The sequence below is a fragment of the Thalassophryne amazonica genome, chromosome 7 (genome assembly GCF_902500255.1).
Source record: "Thalassophryne amazonica chromosome 7, fThaAma1.1, whole genome shotgun sequence".
Classification (NCBI taxonomy): domain Eukaryota; kingdom Metazoa; phylum Chordata; class Actinopteri; order Batrachoidiformes; family Batrachoididae; genus Thalassophryne; species Thalassophryne amazonica.
The window spans coordinates 63,512,813-63,539,161 of NC_047109.1; positions in this window are offsets into that span (position 1 = coordinate 63,512,813).

Sequence of the window (26,349 nt, forward strand, 5' to 3'; positions counted from 1 at the left end):
GAATTGGGAGCTGGTTCCACAGAAGAGGAGCCTGAAAGCTGAAGGCTCTGCCTCCCATTCTACTCTTACAAACCCTAGGAACTACAAGTAAGCCCGCAGTCTGAGAGCGAAGCGCTCTAATGGGGTAATATGGTACTACAAGGTCCCTAAGATAAGATGGGACCTGATTATTCAAAACCTTATAAGTAAGAAGAAGAATTTTAAATTCTATTCTAGCATTAACAGGAAGCCAATGAAGGGAGGCCAACACGGGTGAGATATGCTCTCTCCTGCTAGTCCCCGTCAGTACTCTAGCTGCAGCATTCTGAACCAACTGAAGGCTTTTTAGGGAACTTTTAGGACAACCTGATAATAATGAATTACAATAGTCCAGCCTAGAGGAAATAAATGCATGAATTAGTTTTTCAGCATCACTCTGAGACAAGACCTTTCTGATTTTAGAGATATTGCGTAAATGCAAAAAGGCAGTCCTACATATTTGTTTAATATGCGCTTTGAATGACATATCCTGATCAAAAATAACTCCAAGATTTCTCACAGTATTACTAGAGATCAGGGAAATGCCATCCAGAGTAACGATCTGGTTAGACACCATGCTTCTAAGATTTGTGGGGCCAAGTACAATAACTTCAGTTTTATCTGAGTTTAAAAGCAGGAAATTAGAGGTCATCCATGTCTTTATGTCTGTAAGACAATCCTGCAGTTTAGCTAATTGGTGCGTATCCTCTGGCTTCATGGATAGATAAAGCTGGGTATCATCTGCGTAACAATGAAAATTTAAGCAATACCGTCTAATAATACTGCCCAAGGGAAGCATGTATAAAGTGAATAAAATTGGTCCTAGCACAGAACCTTGTGGAACTCCATAATTAACTTTAGTCTGTGAAGAAGATTCCCCATTTACATGAACAAACTGTAATCTATTAGACAAATATGATTCAAACCACCGCAGCGCAATGCCTTTAATACCTATGACATGCTCTAATCTCTGTAATAAAATTTTATGGTCAACAGTATCAAAAGCAGCACTGAGGTCCAACAGAACAAGCACAGAGATAAGTCCACTGTCCGAAGCCATAAGAAGATCATTTGTAACCTTCACTAATGCTGTTTCTGTACTATGATGAATTCTAAAACCTGACTGAAACTCTTCAAATAGACCATTCCTCTGCAGGTGATCAGTTAGCTGTTTTACAACTACCCTCTCAAGAATCTTTGAGAGAAAAGGAAGGTTGGAGATTGGCCTATAATTAGCTAAGATAGCTGGGTCAAGTGATGGCTTTTTAAGTAATGGTTTAATTACTGCCACCTTAAAGGCCTGTGGTACATAACCAACTAACAAAGATAGATTGATCATATTTAAGATTGAAGCATTAAATAATGGTAGGACTTCCTTGAGCAGCCTGGCAGGAATGGGGTCTAATAAGCATGTTGATGGTTTGGATGAAGTAACTAATGAAAATAACTCAGACAGAACAATCGGAGAGAAAGAGTCTAACCAAATACCGGCATCACTGAAAGCAGCCAAAGATAACGATACATCTTTGGGATGGTTATGAGTAATTTTTTCTCTAATAGTCAAAATTTTGTTAGCAAAGAAAGTCATGAAGTCATTACTAGTTAAAGTTAATGGAATACTCAGCTCAATAGAGCTCTGACTCTTTGTCAGCCTGGCTACAGTGCTGAAAAGAAACCTGGGGTTGTTCTTATTTTCTTCAATTAGTGATGAGTAGAAAGATGTCCTAGCTTTACGGAGGGCTTTTTTATAGAGCAACAGACTCTTTTTCCAGGCTAAGTGAAGATCTTCTAAATTAGTGAGACGCCATTTCCTCTCCAACTTACGGGTTATCAGCTTTAAGCTACGAGTTTGTGAGTTATACCACAGAGTCAGACACTTCTGATTTAAAGCTCTCTTTTTCAGAGGAGCTACAGCATCCAAAGTTGTCTTCAATGAGGATGTAAAACTATTGACAAGATACTCTAACTCCCTTACAGAGTTTAGGTAGCTACTCTGCTCTGTGTTGGTATATGACATTAGAGAACATAAAGAAGGAATCATATCCTTAAACCTAGTTACAGCGCTTTCTGAAAGACTTCTAGTGTAATGAAACTTATTCCCCACTGCAGGGTAGTCCATCAGGGTAAATGTAAATGTTATTAAAAAATGATCAGACAAAAGGGAGTTTTCAGGGAATACTGTTAAGTCTTCTATTTCCATACCATAAGTCAGAACAAGATCTAAAATATGATTAAAGTGGTGGGTGGACTCATTTACTTTTTGAGCAAAGCCGATAGAGTCTAATAATAGATTAAATGCAGTGTTGAGGCTGTCATTCTCAGCATCTGTGTGGATGTTAAAATCGCCCACTATAATTATCTTATCTGAGCTAAGCACTAAGTCAGACAAAAGGTCTGAAAATTCACAGAGAAACTCACAGTAACGACCAGGTGGACGATAGATAATAACAAATAAAACTGGTTTTTGGGACTTCCAATTTGGATGGACAAGACTAAGAGACAAGCTTTCAAATGAATTAAAGCTCTGTCTAGGTTTTTGATTAATTAATAAGCTGGAATGGAAGATTGCTGCTAATCCTCCGCCCCGGCCCGTGCTACGAGCATTCTGACAGTTAGTGTGACTCGGGGGTGTTGACTCATTTAAACTAACATATTCATCCTGCTGTAACCAAGTTTCTGTTAGGCAGAATAAATCAATACGTTGATCAATTATTATATCATTTACCAACAGGGACTTAGAAGAAAGAGACCTAATGTTTAATAGACCACATTTAACTGTTTTAGTCTGTGGTGCAATTGAAGGTGCTATATTATTTTTTCTTTTTGAATTTTTATGCTTAAATAGATTTTTGCTAGTTATTGGTGGTCTGGGAGCAGGCACCGTCTCTACGGGGATGGGGTAATGAGGGAATGGCAGGGGGAGAGAAGCTGCAGAGAGGTGTATAAGACCACAGCTCTGCCTCCTGGTCCCAACGCTAGACAGTCACAGTTTGGAGGATCCAAGAAAATTGGCCAGATTTCTAGAAATGAGAGCTGCTCCCTCTAAAGTGGGATGGATGCCGTCTCTCCTAACAAGACCAGGTTTTCCCCAGAAGCTTTGCCAATTATCAATGAAGCCCACCTCATTTTTTGGACACCACTCAGACAGCCAGCAATTCAAGGAGAACATGCGGCTAAACATGTCACTCCCGGTCTGATTGGGGAGGGGCCCAGAGAAAACAACAGAGTCCGACATTGTTTTTGCAAAGTTACACACCGATTCAATGTTAATTTTAGTGACCTCCGATTGGCGTAACCGAGTGTCATTACTGCCGACGTGAATTACAATCTTACCAAATTTACGCTTAGCCTTAGCCAGCAATTTCAAATGTCCTTCGATGTCGCCTGCTCTGGCCCCCGGAAGACAATTGACAATGGTTGCTGGTGTCGCTAACTTCACATTTCTCAAAACAGAGTCGCCAATAACCAGAGTTTGATCCTCGGCGAGTGTATCGTCGAGTGGGGAAAAACGGTTAGAGATGTGAACGGGTTGACGGTGTACACGGGGCTTCTGTTTAGGGCTACGCTTCCTCCTCACAGTCACCCAGTCAGCCTGCCTTCCCGACTGCACGGGGTCTGCCAGGGGGGAACTAACGGCGGCTAAGCTACCTTGGTCCGCACCGACTACAGGGGCCTGGCTAGCTGTAGAATTTTCCACGGTGCGGAGCCGAGCCTCCAATTCGCCCAGCCTGGCCTCCAAAGCTACGAATAAGCTGCACTTATTACAAGTACCGTTACTGCTAAAAGAGGCCGAGGAATAACTAAACATTTCACACCCAGAGCAGAAAAGTACGGGAGAGACAGGAGAAGCCACCATGCTAAATCGGCTAAGAGCTAGTAGCTACGCTAAGCTAGTGGATTCCCAAACAGGGAATCCGACACTAGACAGGCTGTGGAGCAGCACAGGTAACGCACGACAACAGTGCTAAAATAAAATAAAAATCCACTAGACAGGCTGTGGAGCAGCACAGGTAACGCACGACAACAGTGCTAAAATAAAATAAAAATCCACTAGACAGGCTGTGGAGCAGCACAGGTAACGCACGACAACAGTGCTAAAATAAAATAAAAATCCACTAGACAGGCTGTGGAGCAGCACAGGTAACGCACGACAACAGTGCTAAAATAAAATAAAAATCCACTAGACAGGCTGTGGAGCAGCACAGGTAACGCACGACAACAGTGCTAAAAAATAAAATAAAATCAAAATCAAAATCCACTGGACAGGCTGTGGAGCAGCACAGGTAACGCACGACAACAGTGCTAAAAAATAAAATAAATCAAAATCAAAATCCACTGGACAGGCTGTGGAGCAGCACAGGTAACGCACGACAACAGTGCTAAAAAATAAAATAAAATAAAAATCAAAATCCACTGGACAGGCTGTGGAGCAGCACAGGTAACGCACGACAACAGTGCTAAAAAATAAAATAAAATAAAAATAAAAATCCACAGGACAGGCTGTGGAGCAGCACAGGCAACGCACGACAACAGTGCTAAAACAAAATAAAAATCCACTAGACAGGCTGTGGAGCAGCACAGGTAACGCATGACAACAGTGCTAAAAAATAAAATAAAAATAAAAATCCACTGGACAGGCTGTGGAGCAGCACAGGTAACGCACGACAACAGTGCTAAAACAAAATAAAAATCCACTGGACAGGCTGTGGAGCAGCACAGGTAACGCACGACAACAGTGCTAAAACAAAATAAAAATCCACTAGACAGGCTGTGGAGCAGCACAGAACTGCAGCATAGCAAGAAGAATGGGATAAAATAACACCTGAAATGTTTTGATCACTTAGTATCCTTTCAAGTGACAAAGTGGTAATGCTTTAAGACCCCAACCTATTTTGGAATGGGTTCCAAGAATAGATGTATATTAACAAATTAAATTAAGCTGATGACACAAACATAAAATATCCTGGGTTCATATTTTGTGACTTCGGGTTGTACAGCAACATGAAATAATAAGCATCTTCAACTCCCATTTACTTTTATTTAAGGCACAAATAAATGTTTTGATGAATTTGATAAAACTCACAGCTCACCTCTCATAGTTGTGACAGCAGTGTGAGAAAATTTGTTGAATAATTGTATTTATTATTTGGTCCATTTAGTTGATGCCATGTTTTAAAAATGTCAAAGTTGACATATTTCCTTGGAATTACTATTTATAGCACTTGAGGATAGACAATATTATGTGTTACTAATGTATTTTATCTATGAGTCCTTGTTTTGAAGTTGTACCAATTTTAACACACACATCAGCAATGACCTTACTCTGGAAAAACGAGTCCATGTGAGGCCACTTCACTTTTAATATGTAGATGATTTACTGCCTCCTGCTGGAATGGCGTGTGAGTCCTGAATGTAATTATCAATGTCCATCATTCATTGTTGTTAGCTAATATATGTAATTTCTCCAAAATATTAGTCCTATCAACTTTCCGTTTTCGTGGCATATGTCCTTCACCCAAAATACATAAGCATACCAAACGCCAAATGTCAGCTCTTACCAGTTTGTCCATGATCCAAGCGATACACACACACACACACACACACACACACACACACACACACATGCATACATATACACAAAGGCTTGGCTTTTACTATATAGATTTAATTTAGAATAATGTACATGTAGCAAGTATCAGCCTTTATGTAAGTATAATGACAAAACATATGCTCCACCCACTTTTTAAAGATATGAATTCACCCTATTCTTTTTCATCACTTCTTCAATAACATCTGGTGAAAACGGCAAGTATAACAATACCAAAATACTCAGGGTCTGTGTTCTTCACTAAACAATGTCCTACACTATACATAAGTTGTAGTTACCATGGGATGATGGCATGACTTTGGTTCATAGCCCCAAGACCTTGTTTTACCACTGGGACAACTGTGGCCTTTTTCCCGTCCACATCTTTTATTTTCCACATCTCCCATGACTGCCCATTTATGTTACTTGTCAACTACCACTGTGTCTGGTTGGCTGACTTGCCCTTGTTGTCTGTTTGAAATGTGTCCCTGCAGCACCCCAGCCGAACTCTTCTCAACCACTTTTGGTGTTTTTTCCCACTTAGACATGGAACTTCCAATCCATATTTGGCACCAATGGGCAATAAATAAAAATAAAAAGATCAACAAGAAGACAAAAGAAACCATTCTCAAATATGATACCATGAACAAAGAAATCTACCACTACTACTACTACTTGACCCTTCTTAAAACACACTTTTGTGGTTTTTGTCTCTGATTAGAGAACTGAATCTATGACCCCATACTCACAAACCACCTCCTCTATCCTCCAGGCCGCCATATACAATGACAATTGTGACAATTCATTACAAATGATCCGCAGTGGCAACTATAGTAACTTTATAATAGCAACTTTATAATAATAATAATAGCAACTTTATTATAATAGCAACTTTATAATAATAATGACAGCAACCTTATAATAATAATAGCAACTTTAGTGATGTCATCATGATGTCACATACATGAAATGAAAAATGATTAGTTCATCAATATGAACTTTGGATCACCTCTGTAGCCCTGTTGGTTGTGGAAATATTCTGGAAAATGTGTTTTCAGACAATTATTACATCACTTCATGATATCTTTGAAACAGTATCGTAACACCATTTCTACCATTTTATAACAAATGATTTAGTGATTAATATCAGCATTGCATTGTCTCTCTACCCTATTGGTTGTGGATAGGCTGGAAAATGTATTTTTTGTTTTCAGACTACATTTTTGATGACCTCGATCAAAAGTTAAGGCATATTCATACCATTTTTGGTTCAAACCCATTTCTGAGCCACTTTGTACACAGACAGGCACATATGACTGATTACAAGACCCGACTACTCTACTGCTGGTACACACAATAATATGTAATAAATAAATAATTAAATAAATAAAAATCAAAAGCTTTACATTTATTTTTCTTTTTTAAGTAATTGGCAAAGTGTATAAGTTACCAATTTAAGACATTTTTTTTAACTTTTAATCAAATCCTGTAATCATCCATCTGGTTTTCTGTGTAGCTACACTATAATCAATCAATCAATCAATCAATTTTTTTATATAGCGCCAAATCACAACAAACAGTTGCCCCAAGGCGCTTTATATTGTAAGGCAAGGCCATACAATAATTATGTAAAACCCCAACGGTCAAAAACGACCCCCTGTGAGCAAGCACTTGGCTACAGTGGGAAGGAAAACTCCCTTTTAACAGGAAGAAACCTCCAGCAGAACCAGGCTCAGGGAGGGGCAGTCTTCTGCTGGGACTGGTTGGGGCTGAGGGAGAGAACCAGGAAAAAGACATGCTGTGGAGGGGAGCAGAGATCGATCACTAATGATTAAATGCAGAGTGGTGCATACAGAGCAAAAAGAGAAAGAAACAGTGCTATAAGCTGTCATGCAGCTGAAGTGAACACCTAAAATAGAGACCCGGTCAAAATAACACTGTGGTTCCACATGCTCTAATGCTAGTTGATCAATAGTAATTATCTACCTGTAGATGTGGCCGACAAAGATCCTTGGGGCCCTGGGGGTTTTCACTACAGACAGCTCCCAATCCAGTCCCAGGTAACTCCATAGGACAGACCATCTAATTGCTTTGTTCACTGTGCGTAATTGAAGGTTGGAGCGTGTTTGCCACGAGGAGTGTGACTTCACTTGGCCTCAGTCTAAGTACTCCGTCACCAAGCCTTCTGCCTTTAATTTTCACTCTGCGCACAGCATCATGAGGTGCGAATACAACTGGAAATATAGGTTGGTAACTGTATACAGGCTGCTGAGCCAGATGCACTACCAGTGCAGCCATATGGACGGACTGAGACATGTTTCTGTGTGTTTTCCTCTCACTGTGGAGGAACATATTGCCAGACAGTCCACGCATCTTTTTAGCAGCAACTGTCCTGCTGCTCTGATTTGATCTCATTGCTTGCTAGCCCTCGAACCAAATATACACAGCTGAGTAAATATGACTTCATTAGCATACTGATTAATCAACTGATTAATTAGAGTGATTTCCTATAGGTTGATTACACCTTGTAGACCTCTTGGCGTGAAGACATATAGAGTGCACAAGTAATTTAATTGTTCTGACTGTCAGACAAGTAAGGTAAGAGTTTGTATGGTATAATTTAAACATCAAAGCACATCTAAGAAAAAGACAACTGTGAAAAGAAAGGAAAGAATATAAAGAGTTAAGTTCATGACAAGTCATGTGGTCCTTTTCTTTACATGATGAAAAGCCATTAGATGAACCCGTGCATAAATATATCTGACTTTGCTTGTTAACACATCAATTAAAGTCAATAATATCCACAGGGTGTGTGATGTCATAAAAAATGCTAAAAAAAATAATGTCTATCATAAGAGTTCAGTTTCCCATCCAGAATTAAAATGACAGAGGAAGCAAGAAAAAATTCTGAGTTTCTCCTCATCAGAACTTTGTGATATCATAAGGTCAAACTGTGAAACTGTGATCTAGGTAGAAATGTAACAGCAAACAAACATTATTCCAGAGTTTAAAATACCAAAGAGTTAAATTCAACAATATTAACATTCTGAAATGTTGGAAGCTGATTTAACCACTCCAACTTTAGCTGTGTATCTTGCATTTTTAAATAACAAAATGCAGTCCATGCTAAATGAATGATATTCTAATACAATTACATTTTTTCCACAAATCTTAATCGTAATCATGTGAGAATTCTGACCGTATAGTATCGGGTGTACAGTGATAAATACTCAACCGCTTCATATTTGATGTATTGCTCTGCATCCTGAGCGCACGTCCTGCTACACAGATGTCAATAATGGCACGGCCAGCTGAGAGTGAGAGATGTGGCGTAGCAACAACGATGCCAAATGGGTGAATTTAAGCTACCATATGAAAATATTGATATGGATTCTGATACAGAATTACCATTTCACATTTAATGGATACTCCACACTCTGAACGATGCTGTTTCTAATGGTAAGCCTCGCCAAACCGAATTACCTACAGAAAAATAAACTGTGCAAATGATAAAATTGGGTTAGAATGGGAATAACCCCCTTGTGTCTGATGATTTGCGGACGTTCATGCTGGATTATGGTTGCAAATATCCGTTTACCAGCTCTGCTAAAGCTCAATTTGCTAAAAGCTCAATTTGCAACCACAAACCAGCATGAATGTCTGCAAATCATCAGACACAAACGGGTTGTTCCCTAATTATACACATTTAGTTTCAGTTCATTATGATAATAAACTTAAACACAATCTGTGACATGTTATTATATTTTATATAAAGTAACATTCTGAATCCCTGTGGTCACTGTGTGGGAACCTGGTACACCCTGGATAGGCCACAAGTCAATTACAGTACTTGGACATATGGACAGACAAACAACCTCATTCACACACCTACAGTCAATCTGGAGTCACCAATTTGCCAATGTCTTTGGAAGTGAGAGGAAGCCAGAGTACCTGCAGCGAACCCATGCAAACTCCACATGAAAAGGTTTTTAGTGAATGTATCAATTTCAATTCAATTCAATTCAATTTATTTCATTTATATAGCACCAAATCACAACAAAGCTGCCTCAAGGCGCTTCACACAAGGAGGTCTAACCTTACTAACCCCCAGAGCAAACACACAGGCAACAGTGGTAAGGAAACACTCCCTCTGATGATTTTAGGAAGAAACTTGAAGCAGACCAGACTCAAACGGGAGACCCACTGCTTAGGCTGTTCTAACAATTACAGGGTTTTTACAATCTGAAGAAACAGGAAGCAGAAAACCAAAGTAACAGCAGATGTAGGACTTCCTCACTGTAAGGCAAGGGTGCTAACCACTAAGCCGCCATACTGCCTGAGTTACAAGACAGAAGCTGTTATTGTTTTTCAGTTAATGGGTTAACAATCTGAGGGAACAGATTTATTCATTTGTCTTTCATTCTGTATTCACTCACTGCATTTAGTTTGTTATATGCCTAGGCTTTTCCAAAACCTAGGAATAACTTATTTTCATTTATGTGCTTCACAGTAAAGTATTTCCCTGTCAAAATTCAGGCAGCACAGTAGCTTGGTGGTTAGCACTGTGGCCTTAGAGTGAAAAAGTCCTACGTTTGCTTCAAAACTCTGGTCCATTTTATGGGGACTTTGTATGTCAAAGCAGTTTGCAGCTGAACAATAAAGTGAAAGTCACAGCGTTAGTGTGTGGCTTCATAATTAGCAATCTGAACAGGACTTCACAAAGTTTGTCTAAATCTTAATCCTAGCACCATGTTTCTCTTGGGAAGTGTGTCCTACAAACATTCTATGTCTCAAATTACATTTTAAAGGGCAGTAAAGGAGAGTGGGCTAGTGAAGACACTGAGCTGAATCGGTCCATTGGTGTTTTATATAAACTCTGAACATGTGGCACATGTTTTCCTGAGCATGATCCATCGTGCAGGTGTCCCACTGCTGGGGAACCTGGTGACTGGACCGAGACCAAAGTGACAAAAGTAACACCGGCTGCTGTACTTCCAAGAGATAGAGTGGACTGCGGGTCTGTCTGAGCGGCTCGTTGGTATGGATGGAGTGATACGTGCTCCCTAAGTATGCTTGAAAGCAGCATTCACACTGAGGAAAACTCTTCAGGCCCAATCCTGGAGCTTCACTGACGGTCCATGAAGACGTGTTCCACCCTCTTTGCTGCAGGAGTCACCTTCATCCACAAACTGTGATACACACTGCCACACTCACCATAGCAGCATATCAAGGATTGCAGCGTGCACTCATGGCCTCTGCGTGCCCTGTGAGGAGTGAGGAGGAGCGTGCGCTGCCGTGAGGAGCTCTGGGCGTCAGCGCCGCCAGGCACCGGCGAGCGTGCAACAGTATCTGCAGGCTGCCGTCCTTCTGTTTCACAGATCGTCTGAAGAAAGCAAACTGCACTGTTGCTCACACTTCCCGATCCCGGTGTTGTCATTGGCCGGCAGCCACCGACAGCAAGCCAACTCAGTTAACAGACACTTCCGCTCGGTGCATAAGGAACCATCTGTTTTAAAAGCTAGAGAGAAATAAATAAAGAGTCCTCTGTCTCTCTTCTCTGTGTCTTTCTCTGCATTTCTCTATCCTCCTCTTTCTCCTCTGACAGTAGTCTCAGTTTAATAAATCTCTTCTTCTCCTCGTGCTTCACAATAATGTGATTTACAGCAACAAAATCAACACTGCAGCAAGAACGGTCTTTGACCTGCACTGATCTTTGAAAAAATGTGCCATTTAAAAAAATATTACATGTGTTTTCCTGTTAAACAGCAAATTGTTGCATTTTTTTTAACTTCGTCCTCACGCTCCATCATTAAATGTGACATTGCAGCAGTTATCTCTGGCGAAACGCATTGTAATAAATTGTACATCAGCGTGCTAAATTGAAGCCTGATGCGTGCGACATGTTGAAAATCACGGTTGCGTGTCTGTCCTGGCCGTGCCGAGTTACTCAGACACGCCAGCTTGTAGCTAAATAAATATTGGCTGAGGGGCATTTGAAAAAACATATTGTCCTGGCTCAGCACTCACTCCCCCTGCCCTCTGTTGCCAAAACAAGACAACAGGGGTCCAGAGCTGAATTTCTTCTCACATGAGTGGTTTTGTAATGGTCAGCTCGCTGCCACAGCTTTTGTTACGGAGTCTGAAGTGGAATATATTTACGCAGCTCTCCGTCACGTGGCTCGTGGAAGGCGTTTACGCGATCACATTGTGTCTTTGTTTGTCGTGCAGCTTAGAAGAAGAAGAAGAAGGAGAGTGTTTTTGTGATGTGTGCTTTGCAGGGTGTGTGATAGCCAGTGATATCTTTGTCACTTCTATTTATGCCACATGTCTGCAGACAGAGCTTTAAATATAACTGTTTGTGGCAGAGGGGGTTATGTTTTTCTGGCAGTTTTTTTTTTTTTTTTTATTTTAGCAGTGCGTTTTGACAATTGTTTGCTTATTTATGTTTGTGCACATTTACTGAATAAGTGCACTAATTTAAGGGCTGAAGAGGCCAGATCATTTTTTTGGGGGGGGGGGTGGGGGGGGGGGGGGGGGGGGGGGTGTATTGGGGGGGGGGTATAGTATAGCTAAAAATCAGTTGGAGCTCTACTGCATTTACAGTATTGTGGAAAAAGCTTAAGCGCCATAGCTTTTCTGTATATCAAAAACATGCTTATTTAGGGTCTGCTCCTTTCTCTGCACCTGACCAAGGCAGCGTCTACATCTCCAGCTGGTCCCCTGGTGCCCGACTGGGGGAGCCCACTGCTCCTAGTGGCTGGATTGTGTTTAACTGGAGTAATTCGGATGGGTTAAAGGCATGTATGCACAATGAAAGTAAAGATTCTTCTTCTTCCTCTTCGTCTTCTTCTTCTTCAACCTCACTTCTTCATTGTGAGGTTGAATGTTTTTGTCATTTGGTAATATAATAGAATTTGAAATTTTCATATGTTCCTTTTCAAAAATAAACAATTAAATGAATGAATTAAAACTGAAATATTGCAAAGACGTTTGTCAGTATTATTTTTAAAAAATAATAAATCTTTTCTGAAGAATAAAAATCTACTTTGTGGGTTATAGCCAAATGCATAAATCCACAAAAAATGACAAATCAGACAATAATCAATGATTAATGAATGGACATACATGATATTCATGTAATATCACAGCAGTAGTTTTAAAAGCTAAAGGGTAATCACGTGACATATTTTGTGTAGTTTTAATGCTTAGCACTTGCTATCGTATATTAATTTAATGCTTGGAAGTTTTTTCTTTTTTTGTCATGCCTAAGGGTTTTGCACAGTATGATATTTGGCTTTGGTGAATATCCCTGTTCAGTTCAGTTTAGCAGATATGCATCCCAAAACCTCATGGTTTAAAATCTTGTCCTTATCTTAACATTTCTGGGAGTCTAAGCGGGTGCCTGTGGCGAACAGAGATATTCTGTCACTCTGTCGCTGTCATGCAACCTACCTATGCAACCTGTGATGATTCACAGTGTTAGGATGTCTTGATAGTAGTGTAGATCCGCTGATCTCGGGGTGTCCCTGGTAGCAAGTTTGTCTTTATGGTCATACACACTAGGGGTAGGTCTTTCTATAGTTTGTCCTAACGGCTGTTGAAGCTGTTAATACTAGGTGCTAGTTGTTCCATGTGTCTGAGGTTCTAGCTGAAAAGGTATGTTTGACCAGATTAATCCTTGGCCTGGTTCAATTCAGTTCAATTTATTTTATTTATATAGTACCAGATCACTTCAAAACTGCTTCAAGGTGCTTCACATCAATAATATGACTGTGTCCGACCGCTGTAACCCTACCAACCGCTCTGAGCGGTTGGTAGGGTTACAGCGGTCGGACACAGGCGACAGCGGTAAAGAAAACTCCCTCTGGCATTTTTTTTTTTTTTTGGTGGGGGGGAGTTGAAGCAGACCAAACTCACTTCTTAGGCCATTGTAACAAATATGGATTTTATGACTTTCAAATAATGCCCTATTGTGTTTGTTGTTTGGTCTGACAGTTTGATAAAATCACATACTTCACAGTCATATTTGCCAGACAAAATTTTCTACATTTCAATCATATCTCCACTGAGTCTACAGAATGCTAGCAAAGGGGGTTTTAGTTTTCAGAGTCTTTCAAAGTATGATTACTTGAGACCTGGGAGCCTTTTGGTTGCATGTTGTTAGACATTTTCTCTGGCTTTCATATGTTTCCTCAAATATGGTGATCAGATTTGGTTGGCAAATTCCAAATGTGAACAGACCAAGGCCTTGTACAATAAACGAAGTTCTGACTATCCAGATATGAGGAAAGCCCTCCTGATGGTACTAAGCACTCTATTACCCTTGTTAATTTTATCAATAATACTCGTATATTGGTCAAAACTACAACGCCAATTCCAATGAAGTTGGGACGTTGTGTAAAATGTAAATAAAAACAGAATACAATGATTTGCAAATCCTCTTCAACCTATATTCAATTGAATACACCACAAAGACAAGATATTTAATGTTCAAACTGATAAACTTTATTGTTTTTGTGCAAATATTTGCTCATTTTGAAATGGATGCCTGCAACACATTTCAAAAAATTTGGGATGGGGCAACAAAAGACTGGGAAAGTTGAATGCTCAAAGAACACCTAATTGGAAACAGGTGAGTGTCATGTTTGGGTATAAAAGGAGTATCTCCAAAAGGCTCAGCTATTCACAAGCAAAGATGGGGTGAGAATCACCACTTTGTGAACAACTGCATGAAAAAATAGTCCAACAGTTTAAGAACAATGTTTCTCAACATTCAATTGCAAGGAATTTAGGGATTCCATCATCTACAGTCCATAATATAATCAGAAGATTCTGAGAATCTGGAGAACTTTCTACACGTAAGCAGCAAGGCTGAAAACCAACATTGAATGCCCGTGACCTTCGATCCCTCAGGCGGCACTGCATTAAAAACTGACATCATTGTTTAAAGGATCGTACCACGTGGGCTCAGGAACACTTCAGAAAACCATTGTCAGTTAACACAGTTTGTCGCTACATCTACAAGTGCACGTTAAAAATCTACCATGCAAAGCAAAAAGCCATACAACAACAACATCCAGAAACGCTGCCATCTTCTCTGGGCCCGAGCTCATATGAAATGGACAGATGCAAAGTGGAAAAGTGTGCTGTGGTTCTGATGAGTCCACATTTCAAGTTGTTTTTGGAAATCATGGACATTGTGTCCTCCAGACAAAAAAGGAAAAAGACCATCCAGATTATTACCAGCTCAATGTTCAAAGGGCAGCATCTGTGATGGTATGGGAATGTGTTAGTGCCCATGGCATGGGCACTAACACTTACACATCTGTGATGGCACCATCAATGCTGAAAGGTACATCCGGGTTTTGTTGAACAACTGAAGTCATACTTCAAGCAAGAATGGGGAGGAATTCCACCTACAAAGCTTCAACAATTAGTTCAGTTCCCAAACACTTATTGTTGTTAGAAGGAAAGGTGATGTAACACAGTGGTAAACATACCACTGTCCCAGCTTTTTTGAAATGTGTTGCGTGCATCCATTTTAAAAATATTTGCACAAAAACAAAGTTTATCAGTTTGAACATTAAATATCTTGTAGAGCAAAAACACATCGACTCTCACATCGAAACGTTAGTCCTGTTGAACATTTTTTGCTTTCAGCACCTTATTAAATTTTCTGGCACTCATTCCTGTGTTGCACCAGTTATTTTCTTTTTTATTAAAATTCTTGTCTTTGTGGTGTATTCAGTTGAATATAGGTTGAAGAGGATTTGCAAATCTTTGTATTCTGTTTTATTTACATTTTACACAACGTCCCAACTTCATTGGAATTGGGGTTGTAAGTTTGACACCAATAATAACAACAATGTCCTTTTCTCAGAAACTCTGGTGAATATATTACCATTCGAACCCAGGGGGTATTCTGACACAGGCAATACAGACTTTTTAAACAAGATCCTCATAACATTGCAGTTGTCTGGAGGGAGCACAGCGAGGTTTCTGTCCAATCAAATATACGAGGGCTGTCAATAAAGTAACGGTCCTTTTTATTTTTTTCAAAAACTATATGGATTCATTCATATGTTTTTACGTCAGACATGCTTGAACCCTCGGCGCATGCGTGAGTTTTTCCACGGCCTGTCGGTGGGGTCATTCGCCTGTGAGCACTCCTTGTGGGAGGAGTCGTCCAGCCCCTCGTCGGAATTCCTTTGTCTGAGAAGTTGCTGAGAGACCTGGCGCGTTGTTTGATCAAAATTTTTTCTAAACCTGTGAGACACATCGAAGTGGACACGGTTCGAAAAATTAAGCTGGTTTTCAGTGAAAATTTTAACGGCTGATGAGAGATTTTGAGGTGATACTGTCGCTTTAAGGACTTCCCACGGTGCGAGACGTCGTCAGCGCTCTCAGCCGCCGTCGTCAGCCTGTTCAAGCTGAAAACCTCCACATTTCAGGCTCTATTGATCCAGGACGTCGTGAGAGAACAGAGAAGTTTCAGAAGAAGTCGGTTTCAGCATTTTATCCGGATATTCCACTGTTAAAGGAGATTTTTTTAATGAAAGACGTGCGGACGGATCCGGCGTCGGGACGCAGCCGAGCGGTGCGGCGGCACAGGAAAAACACCTCCGTGTTGATAACCATTTGTAAAATCCAGGCGGCTTTTGATGGCTTTCAGTGGAGTGAGTATATGAGAAGTTGTTTAACAGGCAGGACATGTTCCAACTTGTCCTTAAGGCTTTCAACAGAGGTGTTTTTCCTGTGGCGGAGCGTCGCGGCGGCTGCGTCCCGACGCGCGGACCCGTCCGCACGTCTTTCATTAAAAAAATCTCCTTTAACAGTGGAATATCCGGATAAAATGCTGAAACCGACTTCTCTGAAACTTCTCTGTTCTCTCACGACGTCCTGGATCAATAGAGCCTGAAATGTGGAGGTTTTCAGCTTGAACAGGCTGACGACGGCGGCTGAGAGCGCTGAGCGACGTCTCGCACCGTGGGAAGTCCTTAAAGCGACAGAATCACCTCAAAATCTCTCATCAGCCGTTAAAATTTTCACTGAAAACCAGCTTAATTTTTCAAACCGTGTCCACTTCGATGTGTCACAGGTTTAGAAAAATTTTGATCAAACAACGCGCCAGTCTCTCAGCAACTTCTCAAACAAAGGAATTCCGACGAGGGGCTGGACGACTCCTCCCACAAGGAGTGCTCACAGGCGAATGACGTCACCGACAGGCGTGGAAAAACTCATGCATGCGCACGAGGGTTCAAGCATGTCTGACGTAAAAACATATGAATGAAATCCATATAGTTTTTGAAAAAATAAAAAGGACCGTTACTTTATTGACAGCCCTCGTACTATTGATGTCTTGCTGGAGATGTACAATCCTCTACTTTGAAGATTGGTCTAAACAGTTTAGTATCATCAGCAAAGGGATAAAAAGAGGAACCATGTAGAGCTGAATCTGGTAATCTGTTAATGTATCACACAAAGCGCAATGGTTCAAGGTCTGATCCTTGTGGAATTCGACTCAACACACTGCTCCAATCATGTCATGTTTCACCTGTGCCTGAATTTTCAACATTTCACTAACTTTCGTTTTTTTCGGTCATGACTTTTGACATAGTTTGGTTACTTGTGTTTGTAGCACCCATGACATTTTCATACATACATCACCGGAAGGTTGATGGGAAGCAGCACAGTTGTGCTATAGTAATACTACAGGCATTCTATGGTGTGTACAGTTATCGTACTTTGTGGTGTATGAGTTGCAACAGAAAAAAGTCACACATTCTTTCTGTTTCTGTATGTGGAAGTCACTTTTTAACAGAGTGTTTTTCTGAAAGGGTTGGAGTAACAATAGACACAGCATGTGCACACCACAGCATGTGCTGTACTTATCATAAGGACTTTTAAAGTTCAAAAATAAGCAAGATGGATAAATAAATATGCATTGGACAACATATGGATGTTATTTCATGCAGTTTGGACAAAAGATAATAGATGGACACAGATGGAGAAGTGAACGGTGGATTTATGCAGGAAACCCTCTGTACCATGAGGACTGAATTCCAAAAATAAGTAAAATGGACAAATAAATGTGCGTTGGATGACACATTGGATGTTATTTGGCACAGCTTTGTAAGCACTATATCATCAAACAATGTATAACATCATGTTCGTGGGCAACTGTGGGCTTCACATGCTGGTTTGTCACAGTTATTAACCAAGTCAAGTCGGAGAGCATGTGCTGATGCCACACATCGCCGCATCCACCACCCTATGGAAGCACCCCGGGGCCTGGATGGAAAAAAACCAAGTGAAACATGGGCGTCCCCCTGGTCTTCTCTAGCCACTAGGGTCCTCAACACTGAGGTAGCTGTCGGCTGAATCATGCCCAGAGAAATATGCCACATATCCAAAATGTTGATGACCCCCAAAGAAGAAGTGCTACACATGCCCTGAGGCCCACTGATGTCTGCGCTTTTTCCCAGATGTGAAGTGAAGAACATATGATTATCCTGGTTGGGTTGCCAGTCCATCACAGGTTACATTCTCAGTCAAGCTGGTACTTATTTACCCCTTGGTGAACTAGGGCAAAGCTGTTGAAATGTCGTATCCCAGGACACATACAGATAGAGTGACTGGGCATCAAACCCAGGTCTACATATTGATATTCCCACTGCTATCCCACTGAGATGAGAATGTGAAAGTCCACTAAGAATTTATGAATACACCTAATTTGTATTTACGCTCGTTGAACAAAACTTTAATTGAGGAAGCCTTTCCCTTTTGATAATAATTACAAATAACGCATTGGGGAAATAGAACAGCTTTCTTTTAATGCCACCTGCATTTAGTTTAATCACTAACTCTGAATTCCACTTCTGGAGAAATTAAGGTGTGTCGTTATAAGTGCATTATTTAGTATATTTGACATGACTGCTACATTTGTAGCAGAAAGAATTAATACGCCTGTGGAAATGAAAGCAAGAAGAAATCCACTGATGATAATGAATTACCAGAGCCTATTTCTAGTCTTAAGCCTATTTAAGGGGCGTTAGGTATTATGAATGTGAGCGAGTCTAAATTTACCTCTGTAATATCGATCTTGTTCTGACTACATTAGTATACTTTTCCAGGCGCCTCACTTTCTATTTAAATCACAAGGCGTGACTGAAACCCAGACTTATCCGTTTTTTTTTTTTTAGTTTGTCTTTTTGTTCCACATGTAAAAATAAATTTTTAATAACATGAAACTGTCATGTTGGGCTTTTTAGAAAAAGGTAAACCTGCAATCTGCTAAATGGGAGAAAAACACCCATGAGTGACTTCATGAAATTAATTTATATAAAGCTAAGAAGAACTCATTTGGGACTTAAGGATTTTAGGTAGCAGTGCATTTTGTGGCTCTTTGGGGCTCAGTCAGAGCTGCTGTGGCTGCATGAGGGAGATCTAATGGGTCCAGGGAGTGGGTGAGGGTATGGGGAAGGTTGGGTGCTTTGATGCCCGACGTCTGCGAGCCCGGTGACAGATGGTTAGCCACCTCGCCGGGTGGTTGGGGCTATAAGGTCTGTCATGATGTTGATCTATGGTGTTGACAGCATCTCAGAGATAGAGTGACATTGTGGAAGGTGAGGAGATGAGTGGCGTGCCAGGCTGGCGGTGTGGCGCCCACAGAAAGTCAGGGTTAGGCTACCCCAGTGTGGAATTTTCTATCAGCTTCAAACATATTATTTTGTGTGTTACTCAAATACCGAAAATTGTACCACTAAACAAATATTATCTGAATTTGTCAGTCTGTCCTTCTGCTGTATAAAACAAATTTTAACAAGGTTTGCATTACAGTGTTGTATCGATTGTTGAGTCGCCAAAACTTGTTTTTGAAGAACTGGAATTTTCTGTTGGCGTGCATTCAGTGGATAACAATAGCTGTTTGCATTGTTTAATTTACAATACAAGAAGGTTTGAGTAAAAATCACCCTGGGGTCCAATTGGAGCTCAGATGGTAACATTAAGGTCTGAACTAGCACAGAAGGATGAGGATTAAAGAGAAATTCTACATTAGAAACCACATCTGTTTACAGTGATGTGCTTGCTGAGATCCAGAAGTAAACCAACAGAATTTTATTATATATATATATATATATATATAATATATATATATATATAAAATAAAAATATGGCGCAACCACAGTGCATATAATAAAAGCTACTGAACTATTTGTATATTAATTTGCTTTGTCAGTGATGTATTCATCAATAATTCATACATTTATTCTAAATTTATAAATGGTTTTATATATATATATATATATATGTTTTTACATATGTTCACATGAGGACAGCAAGCAGAGACACGTGCATCACAGTGGACAGTTGTTAGTTCATGTCCGTCCAAACATGGTACATGTTCCCCAGCCGTGACATCCAGAACCACAGATCTCCACAGCCTCTCCTGTTGGTGGACGCACCCCCTGTCAGTTCAGCGCACACACCAACGTGTCACTGTGTCTGTTTGCAAAGCCACACTCATGGGGGCACTTAGACAAATTTCACATCCAGCTTGACAGTGATCATCTGCTGACTGTTGTCTGACCACACATTTTCTAAGCGCCAAGCGAGCGGTGTTAGATGTTTGTGTGTGTCAGCTGGAATTTGGCCGACACCTGCCATGAGAGGGTTTGATGGGCTCTCACAGGGCACACTCTGTCTTTCGGCCGCTGGTGTGCGCAAATAGTTGTAGCAATAGGTGTATGAGGCCTTGGAGGCAGCTACAGTTTTACACGTATTGCATACAAGTGTGAAGGGGCCCTTTGGCCTGTTTTTCTGTCTTCCAGTTATCGGTCGGAAACCAAGTGCCAAAAAGCAATGACAAATTGTGCACAGAGACAACCAATGTTCTGTGAAAATTATCTGAAAAAAATTCAGAAATCAAAAAAGTTGAAATCATTAAAAAAAAAACTTTGATTCAAGTGCATGAACTAAATCCTGACATTTGATCACATCTAATTTAGCTCATGAAAAGTCACTTCTACCAGGACTTTAAACTTGAAAATTTTTTCCAATGAAAAATTTGTTGAATTGGAAACCAGTGCTGGTGGAGGTTTGTGCTCTACGAGCGGTGCTCTAGTTTGTGTTGAATTTTAAGGGATTTATTTTAATTTAAAGTGGACAAATAAATATAATTTTAATACAATAAAAATCTCAGACCAAGGCTTTTCTGTCATTAAGACCATATAAGCAGGATAGTGACCAATCACATGTCGTCAGTGGATTTTCACATTGAAAAGTTATGTACAGCAATTTAAGCCTAACAATTACAAGAATAAGGAAAAAAAAAAAATCCATCTTTGTTTCAATATATAGTAGCTTGTGTCAGAAGGAATCACTGCACCTCATCGGCAGTGAACAGCATGACTTGCTGCTATCCATCTTTCATTAAAGTGAAGTAGCCCCACACTGCGTTCTCATTTTCGGGGGCTGTTTATTAATGCACCAACTTTCAAACAACTTTCATCAGGTTTCATCACACCGTGATGAAAGATGTTTGCACAAATAGTGAGGGAAAATGAGAACAGCATCACTTAAATGGAATAAGTTTTGCCTTATAGCCAACACCTCTACTCTGTGTGTGTGTGTGTGTGTGTGTGTGTGTGGTGTGTGTGTGTGTTGTGTGTGTGTGTGTGTGTGTGTGTGTGTGTGTGTGTGTGTGTGGGTGTGTGTGTGTGTGTGTGTGTGTGGTGTGTGTGGTGTTTCCCATGTTGTTTCCCACAATATTCAGTTGCCTGAGGTGAGTTTGTGCAAACAAAAAAAAAGCACAGAACTGTGCACGAGCAGTTAGTTTGCACCGTGTCACAGAACTTTTGTCACATCTCATTAGAATAAAAACTGTATCCTCTGTGCATCCTTAAGTCCAATTCATTTACATACACAGCCAAATATCATGAAACTGGTATTTGTGCAACATACTTCAGCGCTTTGGAATGGAAGCTACACAATCAGCTACAATGATACACACACGTGGACAAAATTGACTTGTCTCAAGAAAATTGGCTGTAAAAGTGATGATTTACTGTAAATTTACCAAATGGTGCCAATAACTGTGTCCAGCATGCATTTTATGTCAGGATTTTTTATTTCACTTTATGAAAGCATTTTGTTTTGTTCTTGTTGCCAAATAACTTTGGACATTTTTAAAAAATATATTTTAATGAAACAGAATTGCTTTGTTTGCATTTGATTCTGAGCATATATTTAAAAAAAAATCATACATAAAATACAGGAGTACAAACAATATTGTCCACTGGTGTACAGAGTTCAGTTAACTCTGCTGTGAGTGCATGTGGATCCACTCCAATTTGTGTTAAATCAGCTCTATCATACTATTAAATCATCTCCAATAGAATTCATTTATAATGACATTTATAGTGTTGATTGAACCCTCATTGCAGTTGGGCTGCATGTACTCACAGGAGACTCAGTTTAACTCTCAAATGTACTGCATGGAGTACACCAATGGCATATTTATTTCCAAGAAGCTGCAAAGGAGAGCTGACTCAGACTCATAGTGGGACGGAGAAGAATTTTCACAAAAACAAAACATAAAAGTTCAGCTATAGTTTGCCAGAAGGCACAGGGTAGAATTGAGCCTTGAGGTGATTTGATTTCTTGCATTAATTGATCTCTGCTCCACTTCACCATAAAGTGATGCAATAGACAAATGTGCGCTCCAGTTCCTCCAATCACCACCACAGAAGCCTATAACTCTGTCAGAGATGTCTGTGTGTCTTGGTGGCTTCCCTCACTAGTCTTCTTATTTTGTATTAAAGCTGAAAGTCTACACTATAAGCACATCTTCATTTTTCAATGTAGTGATGTATAGGGATACAAATTACAAAAAAAAAAAGTGTCCCTTTCCACTACTTATGGACCTGAATATAGAGTTTTGTGATGCCATAATACAAGTTCTTAAATAGAGATAAATATACTTTGCAAAATTAAAGAAACATATGCACACAAATCCTCGGGAAGAGAAGAACAGCATCCAGAAAGTTTTCACATTTTGTTATGTTACAGCCTTATTCCAAAATGGAGTGAATTTTTTTCCCCCCTCAGAATTCTATTCACAACACCCCCAATGACAACATGAAAAAAATTAGTTTTGTTTTACGTCTTCTTGAATGTGATGCCACAAGCTAGGTGCACCTATCTTTGGACAATTTTCCCCATTTCTCTTTGCAGCGCTTCTCAAGCTCCATCAGGTTGGATGTGGAGTGTCAGTGTACAGCCATTTTCAAATCTCTTCAGAGATGTTCAATCGGATTCATGTCTGGGCTCTGTTTGGGCTACTCAAAGACATTCACAGAGTTGTCCTGAGGCTAATTCTTTGATATCTTGGCTGTGTGCTTAGGGTCATTGTCCTGCTGAAAGATGAACTGTTGCCTCAGTCTGAGGTTCCATCCAGGTTGTCTATGTATACTGCTGCATTCATCTTTCCCTCAAGCTTGACTAATCTGAAAAACATGCCCACAGCATGATGCTGCCACCACCATGCTTCACTGTAGGGATGGTGCCTGGTTTCCTCCAAACATGACTCCTGGCATTCACGTCAAAGAGTTCAATCATTGTCTCTTCAGACCAGAGAACTTTTTTTCTCATGGACTGAGAGTCCTTCAGCTGCCTTTTGGCAAACTCCAGGTGGGCTGCCATGTGCCTTTTACTAAGGAGTGGCTTCTATCTGGCCACTCTACCCACAGGCCTGATTGGTGGATTGCTGCAGAGATGATTGTCCTTCTGGAAGGTTCTCCTCTCTCTACAGAGGAATCCTGGAGCTCTGACCGTCTAGTTCTTGGTCACCTCCCTGACTGAGGCTCTTCTCCCCCGATTGGTCCGTTTAGACGGGTGGCCAGCTCTAGGAAGTGTCCTGGTGGACCTGAACTACTGTGCTCAATGGGACCTTCAAAGCAGCAGAAATATTTCTGTACCCTTCCCCAGATTTGTGCCTTGAGACAGTTCCTTTGACTTCATGCTTGGTTTGTGCTCTGACATGCACTGTCCACTGTTGGACCTTATATGTAGACAGGTGTGTCTTTCCAAATCATGTCCAATAAACTGAATGTACCCCAGATGGACTCCAATTAAGCTGCGGAAACACTTCCAGGATGATCAGTGGAAACAGGATGCACCTGAGCTCAATTTTGAGCTTCGTGGCAAAGACTGTGAATGCTTATGTACATGTGATTGCTTAGTTTTTTTGTTTGTTTTTTTAATAGATTTGCAAAAGAAAAAACAAAAAACATATTTTCATGTTGTCATTTTGGGGAATTGTGTGTAGAATTTGGGGGAAAAATTAACTTCATCCATTTTGGAAAACGGCTGTAACATAAAACATGTGGAAAAAGTGAAGTGCTGTGAATACTTTCCAGATGCACGATAGGCTCCTTCTTCCTGGATAGAAAGACACACAGTAATGTCCAATTGTGGACTTTCTAAAGACAATTTAAAATGTCCAAGATCAATTTTTCTTGTCCTTTCAGCTGCTCCCGTATGTTTGGGGTCACCGCAGTAGATACAGCCAGACCCGCATAGGTATTTGGCAGAAGTTTTACACCGGATGCCCTTCCTAACGCAACTCCAGTTTGACCTGGAGAAACACACACAGCCCCTGGTGGTCCAAAGAGGTCTCTCATCCAAGTACTAACCAGGCCCCACACTGCTTAGCTTCTGAGGTCTGATGGAATCAGGCTGACACAGAGCAGACTGGCTCCTCCAAGAGCAATTAAATAAGCTTTTTTTTCTATTCCACTACAAAAACAAATCAAAACAAACCCTCATTTTCAAAAACTGCAACAACTAAAACTTTATTGCCCAAGACATGACCACGAATAAAATATAAAGTGTCAAATCTTTTTTTAGACGTGATCACATTTTCTCATAAATTACAGAAGACCATGAAAAAGAAATTAGAGTTTTCTTTCCCAAATCAAATTATACAGGTTTAGCAGTAAAGCACAGTCACACATTTTACTATGTATTTTTAAACATTATCTACACAGTACTGTCCAGATAAAAATAATATCTGTTGAATTAATGTGTAGACAAAATGGATTCAAATATTAAGACAAATTAAAAATAATATGCTGTATCAATACCGAATGTAGCAAGATAAACAGTTCAAAGCACTTTTGCTTTTTAATCTTGTCTTTTTTGCCACTCAAGAGATGAGACATGTCTGTGATGCTGAATTAAAAGCATATAAATACCCAATAAAATGTGATCAATCTCTTCTGCCTCAGTGGGGCTGGTCGGGAATACGCACAAGTCAAGAACACAATCACATTCCTTATTCCAGTATTTTGACAAGCAAAAGGAAAATAGTGTTTTGGTGAATATCTGTAAAGCTACAGACTTGGTAAATCCCTATTCAATTTTGACCGTTGGGGTTTTACATAATTATTGTATGGCCTTGCCTTGCAGTATAAGGCGCCTTGGGGCAACTGTTTGTTGTGATTTGGCGCTATATAAAAAAAAAATTGATTGATTGAATTGATTCAAAGTGAGCACGGCATCAATTATACCACTGATGCCCTGTGGGCACCAAAGACAGGCCGTTAGGCGATTAGCCCGACTTATATTCCCGGTGATCGGATTAGATGATTCCCACAGTCTAGTCTGAAACTACTCCAAACCCGCAGCTCCAGAGAGCATCTCAATATCCAATTTCACAGCTTTCTAAACCTGGATCACAAAGACTATTTATTACTGTCATAGGGGGTGCGTCGGGAGGGAAGGCCCTGTGGGAGCAGGAAGATGCACAGAAAGAGCAAACTGTAACGAGCGTGGAACCAGTGGCGTTGCCTACAACCCCGAAAACAGCACTCCTGCTAAATTAGACCATGATGCTGCAATCAGCAGCTTCCCTGGGACCTTTGATTCACTTTGCAGTGAGGGCAGTTATAACCACAGCACATTTGTCAGGTCATCTGTAATGGGCCTGTCACATCTTGATGATTTAGCCAGCATATGTTGACATATCAAAAATGCTGCCAATACGTCATTATACGGTAGCTGGTACTTTCAGTAAGTTCTGTAGTCATTCAGAACACGTCAAATACGTCTACATACGTCAATATGCATTGCAGATAAGTTCAATATAAGTTACACATTGATTCAAAGCAAGTTACTCATAGGTTTCGGGTGCGCTAGACATTATCTCGACGTATTTCGACTTATGAGTAAATTACAAGTAACGTGTGTCAATAATTGCATAACTTACCTACAACTTATGGCCCATGTATGTGTGACATATGAGCCATATGCTGACATGCGTCGAAAATATTGTGCATGCCCCAAATTTTTTGAGGACCTTTCCGTACTACAACGTATACCAGCGTACTTCAATGTGCTCTTAGGCTATAGAAAACATACCCATAACTTATTAGATGTCGACATACGCAAGCTAAGGGCCCAGTCACATGGCACACGATGACAGTTCAACAAGGAAAAAAAGTCACAAAGTCACAATTTGAGAAAAGGTGGACGAATGAGCCGTCACTTCTCTCATCACCGAAAAACCTGTGAATCAAAAGCATATAAAGGAATGTAAGAAAACCAAAACTAACAAAAGAAAAACAAAGTGAATGCTGACCTTGACACTTTGAACAAAATTAAAATGAAACATGCGAATGTGCGCACAGCCGTTTATGGCATACAGCTGTTGTGGCTATGCGCACAGCCGTTCCAGCCGCAGA